Below are 22,466 nucleotides of genomic sequence, written 5' to 3' on the forward strand. Positions count from 1 at the left end.
CCTGACTACCTTATCAGAAGTAGGATTTCCAACTGATCTGTTTGATTTCAATCTAAATGACAAATTGCAGGAACAAGTTCCAAAACGAAATCGGGTATCGATTCGAAACAGACCAAGAAGGAATGAACAACAACTACTTTTTCACTGAATCAGGCCCAATGGCGTGTGTCATTCTAATCAAATGGCAGTGGGCGTACATTGGCTTCGATGCTACTAGGGTCAAAGATGTATTGAACATGGCAAAGTGATTCAAGAGCTATGTTCTCCGACGTCCAAGCAAATATTGTTTTGAAACAGTGTGTGACAATCGAGCTCTTTATCCAGACCGATGACCTTCGGCAATTTTACCTATTTACGTGCGCTGTAAATTCAAAAGAAGTAAATAAACAAATTAGCCCGTAAGGCTATGAACCAGCAAAACAAATTTAATTGCCGTAGATTGAAACTACGTGGAAAATATGTAAAATATCTATCAGCAGCACGATGTTTAAATTTTCACTAAAAGTTTATTATCTTCAAAATGCTCCTTAATTCGAAAGCTAGTGAAGCCAGCTACTACGTTAATTGGTTGACGCAGTGATTTGAGCCCAACTATACAGGTTACTTAACTCCATATGTAAAAATCAGGTAAATGAAAAAAGCTGGAAGAAACAAGGACTATGTCTTCAGCCAAGTTTTAAATGGAAATAGATGACGTACCCATTCTCACCTAAACAGAGTCCTACCGAAATATATTTAGTCCAACCTCAGTTTTCACAATCAGAGTCCCAAACCGTCTTCACACGAAAATTTCCAGTGACATGCTAGCAGAAAAATATTCTATGTCCTGGCTGGCACTGAATTATTCTAAGTCCCGCTATGACGACTCGAAAAACTATTCTCTTAAAACGAACACCGCTCACGTACACCCTCATGATCAGGTCCGGTCCTACCGCAAGGAGGTCGTACCAAACGCTGTCCCAAACGAAAATGGCCGTCGGTTTCAAATAGCTTAGGCCCACCCTTCCGGCGAAAATTCCATATGTACGTCATTTAATGAATTTTGCAGTTTGACCAGCCTAGTTCACACCTTTTGATACATAGATAATATTGTGATTGTGGATGCGCCATCAGACGGGCGCTAAAACTCTAATCAATATCAACATATTACGTTCAGTTATAAGTGGAATAGTTAAGCGATTCATAAACTCCGTTGCGATGCTTGAAAACAATTCATACTGCAAGTGCTGTTAAATATTACAACAGTTATAGATGTAGCACCACTTTCTGGTCGGATGTCGGATTCTTACTCGTCTTTCCAATACAATATTTATAACCAAGTTATTAGTGACAATACATGACTTATGGACGAAACTAGGCAACCGTAGAAACACATAATAAAAAATGCAACTCATAAGACTTAAGACTCGCCCAATACATACTTCGTTGCGGGACGTGTCTTCTATCGTGCTATAATTTCTATTAATTTTCAAGTAAAAACCGATTAAATTGTGTCTCGCAGCGTAATTAATTATGCTACAAGTCATCTGAACATGCCAGTTGAAGACTCTCGAAGAGGCGCTCGATCTCCATTGTACATTAAATAATTAACAACTCATTAAACATCTGCCAATTGACAGTTACAAATACCTAGATGCTACATCCTTTTTACATATTCTAACAGCAATTAATATCTGCACAGCAAAGCAGATTCATACTGCCCCCCTCATTAATACGACGTATCACTTCTCATTGTATCAATCATGGTTTATGCTGTACAACCATAAACACGAACAACACGTGAGACGCTACTGTGTGCACCGGTAGGTGCCCAGTTTCAGACTTCGAGATTTCCGCACGTCACCCTGATCAGCTGCCAGCCACGCCGGATTGCCGAGTATCGCCGGCCGTTGTTGCCGAGCACTTCTAGGCGCTTCTCTCTGGAACTGCGCGACTGCTGCGGTCGCAGGTTCGAATCCTGCCTAGGGCATGGATGGGTGTAATGTCCTTAGGTTGGTTAGGTTTAAGTTGTTCTAAGGTCTAGGGAACTGATGACCTCAGGTGTTAAGTCCCATAGTGCTCAGAGCCATTTGAACCATTTTTTTCCTTTTTCGCTGAGTACGTTCGGGCCGCCTCACCTCAGTACACAGAGCTTTCGCCACCAACCAGACGACAAGCCTCCACGCCTGCAGCCGCTCGCCCGGAGTTACGTTCATCTCAAATGTCGCTTCTGACCGAATGAAAACCCCCAGTTCAAATAATAGTACATCATCTCACAGAATCTAACCCTGGCCTGCCGCATGGCAGCCATCTACACTGACCGCTCAGCTACATTGGTGGATTTGTTGTGTGACAATTGTGAGGAGAAACAGCATAAAAGGGCATAGTGCCAAACAAAGAGAGTGAAGTAGGTTGCATGCTCTGAAAATGCGCAGGCGTGTTTACAACAAAGGAGGTGACCCCCAATGTTCAATATTGACCCAGTTATGTGAGCACCTGTCAGAAGAACAGTTAACGGCACGGAGAACTGTTGCTAAGACGCACAACGTCGGAAAGAGGAGATTAGTGTTTTTAACGTCCCGTTGACAACGAGGTCATTGGAGACGGAGCACTAGCTCTGATTATGGAAGGATGGGAAATTAAATCGGCCGTGCCTTTCAAAGGAACCATCCCGCCATTTACCTGTAGTGATTTAGTAAAATCACGAAAAACCTAAATCAGTAGGGCCGGACTCGGGTTTGAAAAGACATCCTTCCGAATGCGAGTCCAGTGTGCTAACCACTGCGCCACCTCGTTCCGCACACCATGTTGGATCTGGGTAGATGTTACAAAAGGGAACGAAAGCAAAAATTGCAACAAAAAACAAAAATATAAATCCCAGTCGACCGAGGCATGAGCGTATCACAGATCCAAAGCATGGCGCCAACAAATAGATCCTACAATAGGAAACGAACAGTCATACCACGAACTCCCGCAATCGAAAAGAAATATTTAGAACCATAGACTACCTGGATGACATGACGGCACAAAATACAATAGGCCATCCGTGGTGGCCGATATGTTCTAGGCTCTACAGTCTGGAACCGCACGACCGCTATGGCCGCAGGTTCGAATCTGGCCTAGGGCATGGGTGTGTGTGTTGTCTTTAGGTTAGTTAGGTTAGTAGTTCTAAGTTCTAGGAGACTGATGACCTCAGAAGTTAAGTCCCATAGTGCTTAGAACCCTTTGAATCCCCAATTGACAAAATACAATATGCTACATTTATCGAGGGAATAAGAAGTTGAGGAGGAGATTCTAAACATCGGAATTGTACGTGAAAATGCAGGGGATATGAACTCGTCACACAACAATTTTCCAAGAATGTTCCAAATTTAAATGTTTAAAATATGCTCTCAGAGATTTATTTAATGTAAATGATGGAAAGTGACGGAACTACTCGCACAAAAATGCTGATAAATTCAGTACTGGAAGGAGCTGGCAACAATACAGCATTGTGTGATCAAATTATACAGGATACATCAATGAAAGAAGAACAAGAAACTGTAGCCAGTTATAACTGGTTAGCTACAGACGACGACAGGTTAAAAGAAACTACTATGTAGGCTAGAAAACAAACAACTTTCAGATTGTCCAGACGTTAGCGATACAGTTAATACACTCACAGGGTGACAAATTCCGTTACCCTAAAACTGAGCAGGCGAGTATGTAGCTATGAACAGTAAACCTACCAAGAGATGGGCTTGAACTTAGCGACCTAATAAGGAAGAAATGTACACATTTCTCTGAGGGACTCAAATTCGAAGAAATATATAAAGATCTTGTACAAGCACATATAAGATTTCTGTTCAACCACATCAAGACAACGGACGCACTACTCTGTCTTTAATAAACAGTCACAATTAAAACAATTCACCTTAATGCCAGAAGTAGTACGCTAATAAGCTCTGAATTAACAAAAGTCGAAGCAGAGTTCGGTGAGTCGTAATTTGACTCCAAGAACGGTACTCTAGAGATGGTGGATGTCTTTTACCAGCGTAATTAACAATTACAACGCATAAGGCTCTCATAGTAATACCGAATGAAAACGCTGTAATAACGTTCAGTCACCACTACATCAAGCAGATTATAACAGCAGAACTTATATGGGCACATACTCGTAACTTGGCGTAGCCTCTACGCACAGTATTCCGCTAGTAAAGAACCAAATGCACATTACATTATAATTATTAAGCCCAAAATTCAACTCAATTCCTCCCGAACAGGCCATGAAGGTCTAACGGTACCGACCGGCCGCCTTGTCATCCTTAACTCCCAGTTTAAGGAAAGGAAAGGAAGTGTGGAGGACAAAAATTGTAGAGCGAGACCAAGAGGTGAATGCAGTAATCCAGTTCAAAAGGAAGTAGGCTGCGATAGTTATTCGGAGATGAAGAGGCTTGCACAGGATAGAGTAACATGAAGAGCTGTATCAAACCAGTCTTTGCACTGAAGATCACAACAGCAGCAACAACACTTCCTGCCGTGTGTTTTCACGTCCCAAGTGTACTGCGAATGCACTTATAATATTATTATAAGTATATTGTACGAAAGCAGTCTTAATGTTTCTCCTACTCCGTCCAATAGAAAACATTAAACATTCCTGGCAGTAGACCCCGTAAAACAGAAATTGTTACTCATGTTGCTCCTATATTGTGGCGTAGCCTGAAGTCTGTATTACGTTCTGTTTGTAACCTAATGATTTCTTGGAAATTTGAGTAAATATGTCTTAGAATGTAGCACTGTTTCAGATGGCAACAAACCTTTCATTGTCTTGACTGGCTTCTCCGCCTTTTACTCTGTTTTAACCGTTTCCTACAAACACTTTCTACTCTACAGACACTGTATCCGTTCGCCCTGGCTACTTGTATACGGTTAAGAGTTGTTTTCGTCTAGCCGCATCTTAACAAAGCATTTTTAAAACCACACTAATAGTGTGTCTGTAATACAACGACTTTAATAAAACTACATATCGTTTTTTGGGTGAAAATATTTCGCATATATTACAGTTCCAAGCGAAATTGTCTGTCTTTCTGTTGATTTCATTTAATTGGACGTTCAGAGAACGTGATGGTTTGGTTCAAAGAACCATTTATTATGTCTTTTTTTATACGAATGTTGGTGCTAAAGTATCAGCTTATCTAGTGCCCATTTCGAGCCCATCTTACTGACAAAAAAAGGAAAATATATTGTAACAAGTATTAAAACCATAATGAGAAGCAGACTAGGAGATGAACATTCGCACTTCTGTTCATGTGATCCGTTAGTCGCGGAAATATATAAGCAACGAATCTGCTGAAAATGGGGACAGGCTTGGCTACAGATACATGAATTTGACATACGACTGCCTAGCCTAGCATTCTTTCTGACTCTCTGCACCAAGCTGCAAATCTAATCAACAGCGGTGTGTCTGCATACCGCCTTCGAGAAAATTAAGTTTATAACGAGCGTCAAGACAGTACCTAGGGCCAGAGATAGAAGAAAAGCAAAGCCCTTGTGTCACGAATGAGGGAAATAAAACCGGCATGAAAGATAACCAAAAATGTCTGTAAAAAGAAATCAGCAATAATTATGGTAAGAAACAATACTGTACAGTAATACTGGCAGAGGAACTACATGCCACAGAATTCTTTACTATGAACAGAAAAGATATTGATCCAGACATTAGAAATAAGAGAAAAATCTAGAGTAACTTTCTTGATTGAATCAAAAGAAATGGTCGAAATAACAAAAAGATGTTAATGGACGGTACCATTACTGTTGATAATGACATGCCGTATTAATATCACAGTCTCCCAGGTACCCATCAATATTGTACTGGATTGTCTTGCTCATATGAACGTATGTATGTTATAAAACTTGTCATGTCGTAAAGCTGAACTACTGCCTCGTAATAAGAAGGCAGTGCGCAAACGAAGAGGTACTGGAGTGCGGAGAGCGAAAGTCCAGCTTAGCCGGTCGCTTGGTGATGTCAACAGAGTAATTCTATATTTTGCAAGCCGAATCTCTAGTTCCATTAATCCTCTCCCACGCTAAGCTGTCGAGTTACATGTGTGACTCTGCGCCACAAATACTTTCAAAGACACACTGTGCTCCGTCTGCCAGGAACGCCCAGAGTCAGCGGTCTGGAGGAAGGCCAAGATTTCTTTAAATTCTGTCTCACCCTTGTAGACACTGGCATGCACATTAACGCGTCCATTTCATCAAGCTTCTCGTTATTAAGAGCATTACATTCAAATAAAAAAAAAATGTTGCTTTAGACATGAATCATAAAACTGATACTGTACCAAGTGTACAGCTTGCAGTCGGGTAACGTCGATATGTTGTATCGATTTCTGGTGCAAGTCTCTGACTACATACCGAAAACTGATGCAGTGTTACATGCGTATATCTTTTCACTCCATGATCATTCTCTGCCGAGTTTAGCGTCCTGTGTCTTCATCATCTGAATCGCGCTGGCCCATGTGTAACGGAGACACTGCATGGACGGAATCACCGGGTCCAAGGCCTTACGAAGTTAAAGGTCGCCGTGAGAATTGTAAGATATTCTACAAAACTTTTTCCCAAACATTCCTTATCAACTGAATCCCAGAAACGGTGTGTGGTGGAGGGTACCCTGAGTACCTCTATCGATTCTCCCTTCTATTCCAGTCTCATATTGTTCGTGGAAAGAAGGATTGTCGGTATGCTTCTGCGTGGGCTCTAATCTCTCTGATTTTATCCTCATGGTCTCTTCGCGAGATATACGTACGAGGGAGCAATATACTGCTTGACTCTTCGGTGAAGGTATGTTCTCGAAACTTTAACAAAAGCCTGTACCGAGCTACTGAACGTCTCTCCTGCAGAGTCTTCTACTGGAGTTTATCTATCATCTCCGTAACGCTTTCGCGATTACTAAATGATCCTGTAACGAAGCGCGCTGCTCTCTGTTGGATCTTCTCTCTCTCTTCTATCAACCCTATCTCGTACGGATCCCACACCGCTGAGCAGTATTAAAGCAGTGGGCAAACAAGCGTACTGTAACCTACTTCCTTTGTTGTCGGATTGCATTTCCTTAGGATTCTTCCAATGAATCTCAGTCTGGCATCTGCTTTACCAACCATCAACTTTATATGATAATTCCATTTTAAATCACTCTTAATGCCTACTCCCAGATAATTCATGGAATTAATTGCTTCCAGTTGCCGACCTGCTATTTTGTAGCTAAATGATAAGGGATCTATCTGTCTATGTATTCGCAGCACATTACACTTGTCTACATTGAGATTCAATTGCCATTTCCTGCACCATGCGTCAATTCGCTGCAGATCCTCCTGCATTTCAGTACAATTTTCCATTGTTACAACCTCTCGATACACCACAGCATCATCTGCAAAAAGCCTCAGTGAATTTCTGATGTCATCCACCAGGTCATTTATGTATATTGTGAACAGCAACTGTCCCATAACACTCCCCTGCGGCACACCTGAAATCACTCTTACTTCGGAAGACTTCTCTCCATTGAGAATGACATGCTGTATTCTGTTATCTAGGAACTCCTCAATCCAATCACACAATTGGTCTGATAGTCCATATGCTCTTACTTTGTTCATTAAACGACTGTGCGGAACTGTATGGAACGCCTTGCGGAAGTCAAGAAACACAAAATCTACCTGTGAACCCTTGTCTACGACCCTCTGAGTCTCGTGGGCGAATAGCGTGAGCTGGGTTTCACACGACCGTATTTTTCGAAACCCATGCTGATTCCTACAGAGTAGGTTTCTAGTCTCCAGGAAAGTCATGATACTCGAACACAATACTGATGCTACAACTGATCGACGTTAGAGATATAGGCCTATAGTTCTGCACATCTGTTCGACGTCCCTTCTTGAGAACGGGGATGACCTGTGCCCTATTCCAATCCTTTGGAACGCTACCCTTTTCTAGAGACCTACGGTACACCGCTGCAAGAAGGGTGGCAAGTTGTGTAAAATCGAACTGGTATCCCATCAGGTCCAGCGGCCTTTCCTCTTTTGAGCGATTTTCATTGTTTCTCTATCCCTCTGTCGTCTATTTCGATATCTACCATTTTTTCATCTGTGCGACAATCTAGAGAAGGAACTACAGTGCAGTCTTTCTCTGTAAAACAGCTTTGGAAAAAGACATTTAGTATTTCGGCCATAAGTCTGCCATCCTCTGTTTCAGTATTATTTTTGGTCACAGAGTGTCCGGACATTTTGTTTTGATCCACCTACAGCTTTGACATAAGACCAGAATTTCTTAGGATTTTCTGCCAAGTCAGTACATAGAACTTTACTTTCGAATTCATTGAACGCCTCTCGCATAGCCCTCCTCACACTACATTTCGCTTCGCGTAATTTTTGTTTGTCTGGTAGGCTTTGGCTATGTTTATGTTTGTTGTGAAGTTCCCTTTGTTTCCGCAGCAGTTTTCTAACTCGTTTGTTGTACCACGGTGGCTCTTTTCCATCTCTTACGATCTTGCTTGGCACTTACTCATCTAACGCATATTATACGATGGTTTTGAACTTTGTCCACTGATCCTCAACACTATATGTTCTTGAGACCAAACTTTTGTGTTAAGCTATCAGGTACTCATAAATCTGCTTTTTGTCACTTTTGCTAAACAGAAAAATCTTCCTGCCTTTTTTAATATTTCTATTTACGGCTGAAATCATCGATGCCGTAATCGCTTTATGATCGCTGATTCCCTGTTCTGCGTTAACTGTTTCAAATAGTTCACGTCTGTTTGTCACAAGAAGGTCTAATATGTTATGGCCATGAGTCGGTTCTCTGTTTAACTACTCAAGGTAGTTTTCAGATAAAGCATTTAAAAAAATTTCACTGAATTCTTTCTCCCTGCCACCCGTTGTGAACGTTTGAGTCTCCCATTCTATATCCGGGAAATTAAAATCTCCACCCAGAACTATAACATGGTGGGGAAATCTACTTGAAATATTTTCCAAATTATCCTTCAGGTGCTCAGCCACAACTGCTGTTGAGCCAGGGGGGCTATAGAGACATCCAATTACCATGTCTGAGCCTGCTTTAACCGTTACCTTCACACAAATCATTTCACATTTCGGATCTCCGTCAATTTCCTTCGATACTATTGCACTTCTTATCGCTATAAACACGCCTCCCCCTTCACTGTCCAGTCTGTCTCTGCGGTATAAATTCCAATCTGAGTTCATTACTGTTTACGTCTGGTTTCAGCCAACATTCTGTCCCTAGTACTATATGGGCGTTGTGACCGTTTATTAATGTGAGCAGTTCTGGGACCTTTCTATAGAAGCAACTGCAGTTTACTATTAGCACATTAATATTGTTATTTCTTGTTGCATTTTGACTACTCCTACCTTGCCGCGTCTCAGGAGGCGTCTTGTCGGGTCTAGGGAAGGAATTCTCTAACCTAAAAAACCCCCATGTGCACTCCACACGTACTCCGCTATCCTTGCAGCCGCTTCCGACGTGTAGTACACGCCTGACCTATTCAGGAGGACCCTACATTTCTCCACCCGATAGTGGAGGTCGAGAAATTTGCACCCCAGATCTCCGCAGAATCCTCTGAGCCTCTGGTTTAAGCCTTCCACTTGGCTCCAAAGCAGAGGACCGCGATCGGTTCTGGAAACGATACTACAAATAGTTAGCTCAGATTCCACCCCGCGGGCGAGACTTTCCGCCTTCTCCAATTCCGCCAACCGCCTTTAAGAACTGAGGATAACCTCTGAACCCAGACGGCAGGAGTCATTGGTGCCGACATGAGCAACAATTTGCAGTGGGGTGCACCCAGTACTCTCTATCGCCGTCCGTAGGGCCTCCTCCACATCTCGGATGAAACCCCCCGGCAAGCAGACAGAGTGAACACTGACATTCTTCCCCAACCTTTGCACTATTTCCCTAAGGGGCTCCATCACTCGCCTAACGTTGGAGCTCCTACTAACTAATAGACCCCTTCCCCCGTGTGCCTGCTCGGACCTTGCCGAAGGAGCAGCCACATGTCCACTTACAGGCAGAGCGGGCGATGTCACACGCCCTGCCTCCACATTTACCCTCCGCTTCGTGCACCGCGAACGCCGCTGAACCCGCCACTCCCCTTGGGGAGAGGGTGGCCCAACCGCGCCCGGTACCCGCGAAGATGTCTCGACAGCAGGGACAGTGGGTGAAGCATATAACACCTGGGGTGTACCTTGCGACGCGCCAGACTCCCCACTGCCGCTACACTCCGAGGCAGCAGCCTGAAGACGGCTGACCGCGGCCATCAACACGCTCAGCTGTTCGCGACCAGTGGCCTACTCCTCCTGTGTCAGTACACAGCAGTCACATATCCTATTCATCCTAAGAAATCAATTTACTGAAGAGAGTTAATCAACTTTTAACTAGACTGTTAATTCACTAAAGGCGGCTGATTATTGACTAAACTGTGATTGATAGCCCCTTGGTTTAGAAAACTATGAAAATAGCAGTACCTGTCTCTGGACTGTATTGAAAACAAACACTAGCACTACTGGCACTATGGCTGACTAAAGGGACTCTCTCTCACTGTATTAAACACGAAATCTATGGAACACTATTAATAGAACTCGACAATTAAAGCTTATTAAAAGCAAAAACACACAGAAGAAGAAGTGACAAGTAAGAAAAATACAGTGAATACGTAAATTAAGGTAGCTCGCTGCACAGCATACGTGAAGCACATGGCGGTTAGGACGATACTGACACTACTCCCGTGCAGATATTACAATATAGGGTTCTGGCTGATCTAGTGGGCTACTGAGGAAGAGTGTATCAATCACCTTCCACACCCCCTTTCACGAAATTCGCTGCAGTTGGTGAAGCTCCTCGTATTTTATTGGATTGTTATTATATGTTGTAGACTCCTGAAAATAGAAATAAGAACACCGTGAATTCATTGTCCCAGGAAGAGGAAACTTTATTGACACATTCCTGGGGTCAGATACATCACATGATCACACTGACAGAACCACAGGCACATAGACACAGGCAACAGAACATGCACAATGTCGGCACAAGTACAGTGTATATCCACCTTTCGCAGCAATGCAGGCTGCTATTCTCCCATGGAGACGATCGTAGGGATGCTGGATGTAGTCCTGTGGAACGGCTTGTCATGCCATTTCCACCTGGCGCCTCAGTTGGACCAGCGTTCGTGCTGGACGTGCAGACCGCGTGAAACGACGCTTCATCCAGTCCCAAACATGCTCAACGGGGGACAGATCCGGAGATCTTGCTGGCCAGGGTAGTTGACTTACACCTTCTAGAGCACGTTGGGTGGCACGGGATACATGCGGACGTGCATTGTCCTGTTGGAACAGCAAGTTCCCTTACCGGTCTAGGAATGGTAGAACGATGGGTTTGATGACGGTTTGGATGTACCGTGCACTATTCAGTGTCCCCTCGACGATCACCAGAGGTGTACAGCCAGTGTAGGAGATCGCTCCCCACACCATGATGCCGGGTGTTGGCCCTGTGTGCCTCGGTCGTATGCAGTCCTGATTGTGGCGCTCACCTGCACGGCGCCAAACACGCATACGACCATCATTGGCACCAAGGCAGAAGCGACTCTCATCTCTGAAGACGACACGTCTCCATTTGTCCCTCCATTCACGCCTGTCGCGACACCACTGGAGGCGGGCTGCACGATGTTGGGGCGTGAGCGGAAGACGGCCTAACGGTATGCGGGACCGTAGCCCAGCTTCATGGAGACGGTTGCGAATGGTCCTCGCCGATACCCCAGGAGCAACAGTGTCCCTAATTTGCTGGGAAGTGGCGGTGCGGTCCCCTACGGCACTGCGTAGGATCCTACGGTCTTGGCGTGCATCCGTGCGTCGCTGCGGTCCGGTCCCAGGTCGACGGGCACGTGCACCTTCTGCCGACCACTGGCGACAACATCGATGTACTGTGGAGACCTCACGCCCCACGTGTTGAGCAATTCGGCAGTACGTCCACCCGGCCTCCCGCATGCCCACTATACACCCTCGCTCAAAGTCCGTCAACTGCACATACGGTTCACGTCCACGCTGTCGCGGCATGCTACCAGTGTTAAAGACTGCGATGGAGCTCCGTATGCCACGGCAAACTGGCTGACACTGACGGCGGCTGTGCACAAATGCTGCGCAGTCAGCGCCATTCGACGGCCAACACCGCGGTTCCTGGTGTGTCCGCTGTGCCGTGCGTGTGATCATTGCTTGTACAGCCCTCTCGCAGTGTCCGAAGCAAGTATGTTGGGTCCTACACACCCGTGTGAATGTGTTCTTTTTTCCATTTCCAGGAGTGTATTTACCTCGATATCGTATCAGGATTTCTCTCTTGTTTGATAAGTTAGACTATTCTCGCTAGCACCAACGTGTATTGTTTCACTTCTCGAAAATACCGAAGTCATGCTTTTCTCACGTTTTCTGTGGAAGCATGAGGATTCGACCTTAGTGGCAGTTTCGCTGCATACCTCTGCGTCATACATTAGATCACTGTTGACTGTGTATCTGTATGACGGCTTCTAGCCAACAAGGCCAACTACTCTTTCACCCTAACAGCCATTTCTCTTTTGTTCGAAGGTAATGAGAGAAGAATTCTTGTAATGTTTATTCTGAGAGGCGTTCAAAAAATAATACAACACATTATCTTTTCGGCAATTTCGGTTGAAAAAATTCTGAATTTGTGCGACATTGTGGAATATTTCCGGATAACTCACTACAGCTTCATGAAGTTGCGATTGGTGGCAGTTTCGCTACATACGTCTGCATCGTGCACTGGAACAGTGTTGATTGCGTAGCCTTGCTAATGGCGTCTGTAATGGAGGTGCGTTCCAATGAATTTATTTTGTCGAAAAACCAGAACATCGCAAATATGAATAGGCCCTTGCAAAATGTCTACAGAGAGGTGGAAGTGAACAAAAGCACGGTAAGCAATTGGCGTTGTGTCTGTCGTCATCGCAGCAAGATCACGCAAACCTGTCCGCTATTCTACGAGCCAGCCGGCCGCAAATAGCTGTGACTACTGCAAGGTTAGGACTTGCAGACACTCGTTCGAGATGATCGTCGGATCACTATAAAACACCTGCTGCTGGACTGGGTGTCTCTGTTGGTAGTGCTGATACATTAGTCCACCAGTTGGCTTACTCAAAGGTGTGTTCCCGTTGGGCTCCTCGCCTCTTTAACAGAAGTCCGTAAACAGCGACGACAGGTCATCCGTACGGAATAGCTTCCACGCTAGTAGGTAATCGTGGTAGTTTTCGGGAAATACCGTCACGGCCGCTGACACATGAGCTCATCAATTTGAAGCAGAAAAAAAAACGCAAACCATGGGGTGGCGCCATACCACCTCTCCTTCCAATACAATGTTCACACGGCACTCTCCGGCGATAAAGCTAAAACGACGGTCTTCTGGGACTCTGAAGGAGTTATACTGTTTGATATCTTCTCTCACATTGCGACAATCAACTCTGAAGAGTGTTGTGTTCTGACGTGACCAATGGAGTGGCAACATGCGGGCCCACAGGCACTACCGGTGGCGTAAGGACACCTCGCATTGAACGGAGATTGTGTCGAAAAATGTAGTTTTGTAGCCAAAAGCGTGGACAATAATATGACGTATTGGATACCTGAATAAGACCAAAAGGCTTTCAGTAAAAAAAATGTGTTGCAGTACTTACGGAACATCCCTCGTACATACTTCAGAGGAATAGCCCTAGGATATTTTCTCACTAATTTTCTACAGTAGGAGTTTGTTACCTTTCCTGCTCATAATAAGTTGAAGGCGGTATTAATCTCACGTTATCGTGCAAATTAAATCTCCTTTGTCTGATAGATGCTGTGGTGCTAACGGTACGTCAGTATCTAATCTCCTTTCTTAATAGGGCTCATTGTACGAGAGCAATTTAAATATTTATTACAGGTTTCTTCGAAACCTTTTTCGTCACCCATTTCAACTTCCTGATACAGAAAGCATTGAAGATAATACTGAAGTTCTACACTGAGTTAGACTTGTACACTCTTACAGTTGATTATTCAGATGTTGCGTGTATCCATTGTTGAAGGAACTGGAATGAATTGACGTTTTATCCAAGTGAAGGAGAGCTGTGTACTCAGTAGCATGACGTGAATTGCTAAATGGTGTATGGTTCGGTTTTGCAACGAAGCCCACTTTCATTTGGATGGGTTCGTCAATAAGAAAAACTGGTGCATTTGGGGGACTGAGAACCCGCAATTCGCGATCGAGAAGTCTCTTCACACCCAACGGGTGTCCTTGTGGTGTGCAATGCCCAGTCACGAATAATGGGTGCAATATTCCTTGATGGCACAGTAACTGCAGAACGGTACGTGAAGGTTTAGGAAGATGATTTCAACCCCATTATGCAGTGTAACCATGAATACGACAAGATGTGGTTCATGCAAGATGGAGTTCGACCCCGTCGACACAGAGGAGCAATTAGACGACCACATACTACCTCTGGGGTACACAGAGCCTACTGGCATGGGCCTCGATTCGCCGCCATGTTCTCGACTGTATTAAGGAAAGAGGTATACAGCGATAACCTCAGAATCATTGCTGGGCTGAAAATTGCCATTCAGGTCATCATGTTCCGACACTTCAGCGGGTCATACAGAATTTGAGCTATTGTCTGCGCCATATTATCGTCAGTGATGGCAGGCATATCGAACATTCGTAACCTAAAATACGAATATCTGTAGTGACGTTTACCTGTTGAATAATGTGTGTGCACGCCTTAATTTGTAACTAATTTATTTTTTATTTCATACAGTTTAATAATTGCCATCCTGCACAACTTCACGTAATTTTGGCTTTAGAAAATTATACTGCAATGGATTTCAGAAGATTCAGAGCTTTGTTTTCCTCATACCACTTTACCTATCTAGTAAACTCTCGGGCAGGATTACAGGGAACAGTGGCCACGATTGATGACCCCGTACTCCAAGAGTTAACAGAGCAGGTTGAGCAAGAAGAAATGTATCACTTTTGGTACCAACCTAAGCCACAAATGGAGCGTACAAGGAATGAAGGATTTGATCAAATCGGACATGTCTTAGCTGTCAAATGACAACCCAGCGCTAGACCAATGCAAGTACAACCAATTCATCCGTCAACACCACAGAACATAATAATTCTATTTTGGGACTGGAGTTCTAGCAGACCTCAAAAGCAGTCATAGACTGTGCAAACCTGAGCTCCAGATGGACGAAACTGTTCTGCCAAGCACTCACAACATAGAGTGCTCTGAGTGGTTGATTGCCGCTGAAGACTTAGTTATAATTCTGTCACTAATAAGCCGAGTTCCACCTATCACTTTTGAAGCATAATTAAACTATGAGGCTTACGTCAAGTGCAATAAGCTTATCAGATCACAAAAGAAATCGTCATGCTGAAAATTATAAGCACTGTAGGTGACCAAGGACTTCGAATCACTCGTTGTCACTAGCAGCCAGAACTCATCCCTACACTTACATCTACATCCACATGGTTAGTCTGCAATTCACAGTTAAGTGCCTGGAAGAGTGTTCCTCAACGTCAACAAAATAATGTCACACTCTGAGGAGAAAGGTGGTTATTGAAATTTCATGAGAAGATCCTGTCGGAATGAAAAACACATGTATTGTATCGATTTGCCACCCCAATTTATGTATCATATACTTGGCGCTTTTTCCTCTATTTCACCACAGTACGAAACGAGGTGCCTTTCTTTGAACTTTAGCAGTGTCCTCCATCGATCGCATCTGATGCGGATCCTACACCGCACAACAATACCTCAGAAGAGGACGCACAGGTACGGCGTAAGGATTTTCTTGCGTCCTGCCTAAAGTTGATAGCCTTTGATTGCTTTAACCACAACGTTATCCATGTGATCATTTCAGTTTCAGTTCTTCGTAACTGTAATCCCTAAGTATTTAGCAGAATTAACAGCCTATACATTTGTGTGATTTTTCGTGTAACCTAAATTTAGAGGATTCGTTTTGGTACTCATATGGATGTCTTCATACGTTTCGTTATTTACAGGCAGTTGCCACTATTTGCGCTATGCCGATATCTTGTCTAAATCGTTTCGAAATTTTTTTTGTTCACCTGATCACTTTATAAGGCAATAAATGACCGCAACTTTTGCAAAACAATCTGAGTGCTACTTAGATTGTCTCCTAAATCGTTTACGTAGATCAAGGACAGCCTAAGGCCTATAATATTTCCTTGTGGATCGCCATATATTGCTTCGGTTTTACTCGATGACTTTCTATGAACTGTGATGTTTCTGACAGGAAATCAGGAACCAAGTCACACAAGTGAGACGATCGTCCATAGGCACGCAATTTGACTAGAAGTTCCTTGTGGAGCACGGTGTAAAACAACTCTTTCTGGAAATCAAAGTATATAGAATCAATTTGACCTCCCCTGTCAATAGCACTTATTACTTCGTAAGAATAAAGCGCTAGTTATGTACCACAAGAACGATGTTTTGTGAATCCGTGTTCGCCGTTTGTCAATAAGTCGTTCTGTTCGAGATAACTCTGTGTGTGTGTGCGTTAGTGTGTGTGTGTGTGTGTGTGTGTGTGTGTGTGTGTGTGTGTGTGTGTTTGTGTGTTTGTGTGTTTGTGTGAGTGTGCGTGAATTACTAGGTGACCAAGCTGCTAACATGTCATCGGTCCATAGACTTACACACTATTTCAACTAACTTATGCTAAGAGCAACACACACACACACACACATACCGATGCCCCAGGGAGGAACACAGTGTATGTTCCAAACTCTTGCTATAAATGGACGCTAGCGACAAGCGTCCATCATTTAGCGGATTACTCCTACTTCCTTCACTTGGTTTTGGTGTGACTTGTGCACGTTTCCAGTCTTTAGGTAAGGATCTTTCATCGAACGATACGTTGTTTATGATTGCGAATTATAGACCTATGGTGTCAGCATACTCTGAGAGAAAAGTAACTGGCATACAATCATAACCGTATGCCTTGCCTTTATTCAGTGACAAAAGCTGATTCGCTACGCATAAAATATGCACTTTTAAATTACTCATGTTGGCAGTTGTTCTTAGTTCGAATTCTGGATTATTTACTTTGTCTTCTTTGCTGAAGAAATTGCGGAAAATCATATTAAGTAACTCTGCTTTGTGTGTATGTATGTATTAAACCGGGGACCTAGAAACGACTGAAAAGCTTCGTCCTGCCTTAGTCCTCAGTGGTTCACAGCCCCACTACATGCCACAGCAACCCATCCACCCCACTGCCCCCCCACACCGAACCCAGGTTTATTGTGCGATTCAGCCCCCAGTGGACTTCACCGGGTACCTTTAACACCAGATGAGTGTAACTCCAAATGTTGGTAAAATAATAATCGTGTACGAATAAATGAAAATGTTGTTTGCGCAGCAATCGCCGACACGGTGTAACTGAGGCGAAATAAGGAGAAACAGAATTAGATCATCACTATGCAGCGGAGTGTGCGCTGATACGAAACTTCCTGGCAGATGAAAACTGTGTGCCCGACCGAGACTCGAACTCGGGACCTTTGCCTTCCGCGGGCAAGTGCTCTACCACCTTCTTTTTCTAGAACCGCTTTTTTTTCGGAGGGCAGCTAATCCTTTTTTTGTATAATGAAAGAAAGAAAATTACCTCTTCGACTTCAGGCGTTGGCCCCTATCACACATACTACCGCCAAAAACCTATCAACCCTAAAAACAACAACAAAGCTAGTGCCACCCCCACTTTCATCCTAAAGCTAACTAGGACGGCCGTTCGCCACCACTTAGGTTTCGCCAACGCAACAAAAATTAAATATGCCTCTGAAACTTTTACAAAAATAATAATAAAAGGAGAAAGGAAAAGGGTATAACAGTTTATTATATTTTATTTGTTGTTCATTTTGTTCTTAGTTTGTTCTTGTGTATTTATTTGGATTGGAAACGCAGGTCTCCAGCCCACTTTTTTTAACTTTTTTTTTATTTATATACCCTCCTGGAAATGGAAAAAGGAACACATTGACACCGGTGTGTCAGACCCACCATACTTGCTCCGGACACTGCGAGAGGGCTGTACAAGCAATGATCACACGCACGGCACAGCGGACACACCAGCAACTGCGGTGTTGGCCGTCGAATGGCGCTAGCTGCGCAGCATTTGTGCACCGCCGCCGTCAGTGTCAGCCAGTTTGCCGTGGCATACGGAGCTCCATCGCAGTCTTTTAACACTGGTAGCATGCCGCGACAGCGTGGACGTGAACTGTATGTGCAGTTGACGGACTTTGAGCGAGGGCGTTTAGTGGGCATGCGGGAGGCCGGGTGGACGTACCGCCGAATTGCGCAACACGTGGGGCGTGGGGTCTCCACAGCGACGCACGGATGCACGCCAAGACCGTAGGATCCAACACAGTGCCGTAGAGGACCGCACCGCCACATTCCAGCAAATTAGGGACACTGTTGCTCCTGGGGTATCGGCGAGGACCATTCGCAACCGTCTCCATGAAACTGGGCTACGGTCCCGCACACCGTTAGGCCGTCTTCCGCTCACGCCCCAACATCGTGCAGCCCGCCTCCAGTGGTGTCGCGACAGGCGTGAATGGAGGGACGAATGGAGACGTGTCGTCTTCAGCGATGAGAGTCGCTTCTGCATTGGTGCCAATGATGGTCGTATGCGTTTTTGGCGCCGTGCAGGTGAGCGCCACAATCAGGACTGCATACGACCAAGGCACACAGGGCCAACACCCGGCATCATGGTGTGGGGAGCGATCTCCTACTCTGGCAGTACACCTCTGGTGATCATTGAGAGGACACTGAATAGTGCACGGTACATCCAAACCGTCATCGAACCCATCGTTCTACCATTCCTAGACCGGCAAGGGAACTTGCTGTTCCAACAGGACAATGCACGTCCGCATGTATCCCGTGCCACCCAACGTGCTCTAGAAGGTATATGTCAACTACCCTGGCCAGCAAGATCTCCGGATCTCCCATGTTTGGGACTCGATGAAGCGTCGTCTCACGCGGTCTGAACGTCCAGCACGAACGCTGGTCCAACTGAGGCTCCAGGTGGAAATGGCATGGCAAGCCGTTCCACAGGACTACATCCAGCATCTCTACGATCGTCTGCATGGGAGAATAGCAGCCTGCATTGCTGCGAAAGGTGGATATACATTCTACTAGTGCCGACATTGTGCATGCTCTGTTGCCTGTGTCTATGTGCCTGTGGTTCTGTCAGTGTGATCATGTAATGTATCTGACCCCAGGAATGTGTCAATAAAGTTTCCTCTTCCTGGGACAATGAATTCACGGTGTTCTTATTTCAATTTCCAGGAGTGTAGGTATCAATGTGCGAACATTCATAGTCAATCAAGCCTGGAAAACCTAAACTAGAATGAAGACACCATCGAAGATATTAAACGTAAATAACATGAAAAGAAAGCTACCACGTCGTAGTTAGGCTTCCTTGCGACTGCGCCCACTGATAAAGATTGTTCAATATATGCTCGTTTGCAGTTCGTTCTAACTTCATCTGCCGCTGCCTGGAACATTCCAGCTGCGCGCGATCTGTGAAAGGCACTACATAGGTAGTTTGCAAAGCATTGTCGATATTTGGTATGCCCGGAAGTAGCATGATGTCTTTCTTGCAAATAGAGCCTGAAGTCAAGGAAATTCTTGTGTCCGTCACGACAGAGGTAATGGACCGCATGTCCACGTATCCAGGTGACGGAGTTGGTTCGAGTCTTGGGGTAAAATGTCTCATCCGGAAATAATAACGTGCGTGCAGATATACGCTCCGGCATAACTCGCAAGAGATAAGCCAGCATCTGCCGCACTAGGTGCCAAACCGTTTCCGCCTCTCCACAGCTGATGCGGTGTTCGTCAGAATCTACTGTGTTACAACCCACACAATTGGGAGATTCTGCCATATGGATATTGTAGAGACGTTCTTGCGTCATCAGCTTCTCATTAACTGCTACGTACCATTGGGAAACAACGTCGGAATCAAGCATGGCATCGTGTACAGTCTTCCACACCACGCACCACCGAACGTCAGGATATTTTAGTTCGACCACATTTAGGGGGCGGCGTTGCAGCATGTCGTGATATAGGTGTCGAGTCGTGGCCATTTGTGGTGTCGTGAGCGCTACACTGCAATAACTTTGTTCTAAATAGAAACGTCCTATATAAAAGAGGGGTGCTGGTATGTCCTGTAGTGGCACCGGCGCTCTTAGTGAAACAGGTCGTAGCGCCGTCAGAAGCAGACTCGTGAGGCTCGTAGGACAAGGGCGCAGCAGACATAAATGTGAACTAACGTAGAGGGCAATGGTCCTATCATGGACGTTTACTAGGCCGAGACCAACTTTTCCCTTGGGGAGGATAAGAGATACGTATCTGATCTTCAGTAACATACCAGCGGTGACGAAGTATCCCAGCGCTGACATAATGCTACGACCCAAGGGTTTCGGAATGGGTAGCGTTTGGGCGACATGCGGTATGCGGGACGCAAGGTATACATTGGCATAATACGCCCGCTGATTTGCAATTCCGGCCCTAATTTGATGAAGAAGGCGTCGATAATTGAGCGTCGCCGTGCGTCGTATGTCGTTCATGAACTCTAAGCCCAAGAAGCGGACAGTATCACTGAAGCGTAAGAAAGCAATGTGTTCCTGCGGTAGCCCAATCCCGATTATGAAGGCGACAGACTTGTCAACGTTGATTTGGCTACCAGAAGCTGTACCATAGGTTGAAATCCAGTCCAACGCCGCGGCCATATCGTCAGCTCCTCGTATGACGATCATAAAATCATCCGCATATGCGGTGCATCGATAGATGGAGCCGCCGAACTGTATCCCAGTGAGCCTGTCTCGGAGACCACACAACAAAGGTTCTAAGGTCAATGCAAATATCAACGTTGATAATGGCCATCCCTGTCGTACTGATCGGCGGATAGGCATAGGTGCCGTCAGTTTTCCATTAACAAGAACTCGAGAAGTAGCCCCATGCAGAAGGTGTGTCAACACTGTGATAAAGGGGTCGGGATATTCCATGCGCCGTAGAAGAGCCGTGAGGAAAGTGTGGCCCACACGGTCAAAAGCCTGGCTAAAGTCGATAGACGCCAGGGCTGCCGGCAAACGTCTCACCCGTGCAAGGGAGATGAGATCTCGGTAACGACATAACTCAGCTCTGATTTTGTTGGGTCCTCCTAAGGACATCTGATCGCTGGCCAGGACGTGAAATAGTGTGGCCCAAAGACGTCCTGATGGCAGCCTCGAAAAGATCTTGAAGTCGCTGTTCAATAACGTTAAGGGGCGATAATCGCGGACATGATTCCGTCCCTTCGGCTTATCGATGGGAACAATCAGTCCTTCCAAGAACGGTGCAGGCAACGGTATACCCGGCGACATCAATTCCTGACAAATTGCAACCCAACACGGTACCAACAGTTGTTTAAATACTCGATAGAACTGTAATGGTAATCCATCTATTACAGGTGATTTATGGGGAGTACCTTCACCAATGGCGTCGAGCACTTCCTCTTCTGTTACTTCTCCCAGTAAAGTCGGTACCATGTCTGGTGGAACTGTACCGTGGACATGTGCTGTAACGGTGTCTACCGTCGCCATATCAGGGAGCACTGCTGAATAAAGTTGAGCGTAATGTCCATAGAAGGCTTCTGCTATATCCGCTTGTTCTGCCACGTGTCGTCCGTCGTCCGTCGTCCGTTATCATGTCGGTTACCAGCGGCCTACGGCCCCTCCTGCGTTCTAGGAGCACGTTGTGCATAGATGGCCTTTCTGATTGTATTATTTCTGGAGCACGCGACCGTATAACAGCGCCTTGTAAATGTTGGCGTGCTAAGGAGACGAGCTGCGCTTTCGCGCGATTGACGATGATCTGCCGGTCCAGTGAGGGCTCCATAGCAAGACATTCCCGCAGGATGGTGTAATAAGTTTTCCGTGCTCCTCCTCCATGCCGCCGCTTCCCGCCCGTAAGCCTTGAAGGTGCGCCTGAAGAGCAGTCTTCGCACTTTCAATCCACCAACTGAGGGACGATCGGTAACGACCACGACGCTGTAAGGACGCGTTCCACGACTCTTCGATAGCACCTTTACATGCCGGCTCGTCCAGATGGGCAAATATAGGCTGTGTGGTCGGTGAATGCAGTGGGCCAGAGCTCTGCTCCTCTCGTCGCCATCGAAAGGGTGCTTGTGACGTAAATCCTGTCTAACCGACTTGATGAATGACTTGTATAATGGGTGTATCCAGGAGCTGGGCCATGGATGTGGAGGCACGTGTCAATCACGTGGAGGTCACTCACTAGCATTTCCAACTCCGCACACGGGATGTGATGTGGCTGCTGATCAGACGGAGATAATGTACAGTTAAAATCTCCTCCGATCACCATATCGTCTAGGCGGCCCATAAATAGACGAGTACTATCTTCCGAAAAAAAGCGGGCCCGA

This window comes from Schistocerca gregaria, chromosome 3, assembly GCF_023897955.1.
Source record: "Schistocerca gregaria isolate iqSchGreg1 chromosome 3, iqSchGreg1.2, whole genome shotgun sequence".
Classification (NCBI taxonomy): domain Eukaryota; kingdom Metazoa; phylum Arthropoda; class Insecta; order Orthoptera; family Acrididae; genus Schistocerca; species Schistocerca gregaria.